The 3,228-nt window shown below is 41.9% G+C and overlaps 1 protein-coding gene and 1 long non-coding RNA gene across 2 annotated transcripts in view; one reads left to right on the top strand and one right to left on the bottom strand.

The window, feature by feature from the left end:
• Nucleotides 1–3,228, top strand: part of LOC106882514 (probable cytochrome P450 12a5, mitochondrial) — a 58,241-nt gene that overhangs the window by 311 nt on the left and 54,702 nt on the right. The gene's annotated exons all lie outside the window — the stretch shown is intronic.
• The window catches only part of LOC128249672 (uncharacterized), a 59,249-nt gene that overhangs the window by 51,154 nt on the left and 4,867 nt on the right, over nucleotides 1–3,228 (bottom strand). The gene's annotated exons all lie outside the window — the stretch shown is intronic.

Below are 3,228 nucleotides of genomic sequence, written 5' to 3'. Positions count from 1 at the left end.
GCGGTACTTCGTTCCTTCCTTCTACGTTCTACTTTCAAATTTCGTCCAGTATCATTCGAGTACTGGAGGTCAATTATTTCATTCAAAATATGTAAAAAGTGTGTGAAACAGCTATTGCTGTTCACCTGCTGGGTCCCACTAACAACCGAGTTCATAGTATGGATCATTCTGCCACCTATTTTTTAACTAGGGACAGTCAGCAATATTCTCTGTCTGCTGACCATAAGCAATGAGATTGTACGATTGCAGAGAAGGTTAAAAGGATTGAGGACAGATGCTTTACTCACCCCTTCACCATCTTCCTCAAATTTCAACTTCGAAAAGAAGAAAGTTAGTATCCTTTAGAAAATTCACTGAAAGGTTGGTGAAAGTGGCGACAGTGATCCTCGAGGATGGGTCTACTGTCAGCAGGTATGTATAGCTCTGGGAACACAAATGAGGGAGAATACTGGCCCTTGGTAGTCTGGTTAATCTCGGTTCTTTACAGCTTCTTTAAATGGACCTTGATGGCTGCGTCCTTAAATAATGGGGCGTCTACTGTCATTTTTTATCCTTGCATTTTTTACACACATGTTTTCCCTGCCGGCTTTGTTTTTCATAATTCCATTCTCATAAATCACCCTTTTTTATAATTTATCGTTGTAATGACCCCTCATATTTCACTCAGCTGAATCGTTAGATTACCAGGAAAATGCTTGCAGCATTTCTTCCGGCTCTTCACTTCACGTCCTGGTTTCAAACCCCCATCGCAGTCAACTTATACTTTTATCTTATCGGGATCTAGGATATAACGTGCCAATCAGTTATTGGGTTCAAATGAATTGACCAACGTCCAACTCCCAAAGTCGCGGGCCTCGCGACTAAATCAGGAACAAAGATGTAGAGCTGGCAGAATCGTTAGGGCATCCGAAAAAAAAAAAACGATTTGCGCATTTCTTCCCTTTTCTTTACACTACGCGTTCAAGTCGCCTTGGAGTCAATTTTTCCTTTCGATATCAACAAAATAAAGTACCAATCAAGTACTTGAGTCATTAGTATCAACCAAAACCCTCCCCTAAAAATTGCTGGTCTTGAGACTAAATCAATAATTATCGTCATCAACATCATCATCATCAACATCATCATCATCATCATCATCATCATCATTATTATTATTATTAGTTTATTATTATTGTTGTGGTCGATAGGAGAAGCTTTTGAGTGTCGGAAATAATACCATGTGATATTTAGTTACTTCCCCTGATGTTCACATTTTAAATCTGATTTTAAATCTCCCGCCAAGAATAATGTTGCCCCTCGTCTTTCCGATAAGTGACAAAACCATATGGCAATGACATTATTATTATTATTATTATAATTATTATTATTATTATCATCATCATCATCATCATCATCATCATCATCATCATCATCATCATCATCACCATCATGATACTGAAGGCAGGGAGCTGGCAAAATCGTCACTGCGCTGGACAAAATGCTTAGCATCATTTCGTCCCTCTTAACGTTCTGAGTTCAAATTCCCCCTCGGTCGACTTTGCCTTTCATCATTTCGGGGGGGTCAATAAAATAAGTACCAGTCGAGCACTGGAGTCGGTGTAATCAACTTAACTCCCTCTCCCCCAAATTGCTGGCCTTGTGCCAAAATTGTTGCTGCTGCTGCTGTTGTTGTTGTTGTTGTTGTTTTTTGTTTTTTGTTGTTGCTGCTGTTGCTGTTGTTTTTGTTGTTGTTGTTGTTGTTGTGAGACTGTGAATTTGAGCACTGTCAGTTACGACTCTAGAGTCGATTATGTTGACTGTATTCTCCTGTATTCTTGTTACCGTTGGCCCCAGGCAGACACGATCAACGTTCTCTTTGAAACGCTGCAAGTCGGCGGCTGCAGAAAATCGTATTCTGGAAAGCAACTCTAAAACCTATCCTCCTTTAATCAGCACCCAGAATTGGGATGCAGTTCCAAGATTGCTTTGTGTTCTTTCGGAGATTTCCAGAACCTATATATTCACGTATCCCCTTCCCAATCATTTGTCATTCCATGTTATGTTGGTGTTCACCACCTGTTCACCGTACAGCCCTAAGAAGGAGGCAACATCACCATCGATGCTCTTTACTCTGAACATCAGTTTACATTACTTCAAATATCATAGCACTAGTTTACCGACAACTATGCAATGCACCTTCTTTGACAGCTTTTTCTGAAGATCATGCACGCAATTCCAGAAAATATTTCGCCTCCCAACAGCTACCGACAAGTACTGGACTTAAGTGAGGTCTTTAACAGAGCACTGGTCCTATATTTGAGAACGGAGCAGCTGCTGCTATGCAGAGAGGTCCTGGATCTCATCCAGAGAGGGTGACCAGTCGATTGAATATAATTCAGTCACTCACGGACACGCTCCAGCCTCATGCTTGTAAGCACACTGTCTCCCCTCCATCTTCCCTATCGCTACTATAATTTTTCAGAACTGTATGGCCTTGTGTGTCTTCTAGTCGACCCCTCCCTTACTGCGACCAATTCTTTTACCACCTCGCATCACATTTGGTCGCATCCAGCTTCCTCGCACTAACTATTATGCTCTCTAGAATTTTCCTTCTGTTCATGTCCCTCTGTTCGGTTTCGGAGGAACTGTAAAGGTCATAGGCAATATCCTTTCATCTAGCTCTACGCCGGTCGCTGGAAATCACAGTTGTTCACACATAAGACAAGGTTTCCTTTAACTGTTCTTTTAGCAGCTTGTTGAGTGTACGTCTGTTTGTCAAAAGGAAGGACATATCACCTTCTTCGATCAATTTCCGAGCGACGAGGCAGAGTTATTTGTGACATTTCTTTTCTACTCTAGACATAAGGCCCGAAATTTTGAGGGAGAAGGCCAGTCGATTAGATCGCCCCCAGTGCGCAACTGGTGTTTCATTTTTCAACCCTGAAAAGATGAAAGGCAAAGTCGACCTCGGCGGAATTTGAACTCATGACGTAAAGACAGACGAAATACAGCTAAGCACTTCACCCGGCGTGCTAACGTTTCTGCCAGCTCGACGCCTTAGTTTTTCGTGACATTGGCGCAGACAGGACCTTGGGAGTAATTAGCTCCCATTGCAAACACGCGATTTTGAGTTCAGTCTCACTTTGCAGCAACTTCTGTATCTTCTGCTATAGCCCTGGGCTAATCAACGCCTTTGGTGAGTGAATAATTTGGGGATACGAAAATTGTGTGAAAACCCGTCATATATAT

The sequence above is a fragment of the Octopus bimaculoides genome, chromosome 17, assembly GCF_001194135.2.
Source record: "Octopus bimaculoides isolate UCB-OBI-ISO-001 chromosome 17, ASM119413v2, whole genome shotgun sequence".
Lineage (NCBI taxonomy): Eukaryota > Metazoa > Mollusca > Cephalopoda > Octopoda > Octopodidae > Octopus > Octopus bimaculoides.
This window is presented reverse-complemented; position numbering and strand designations above follow the sequence as displayed.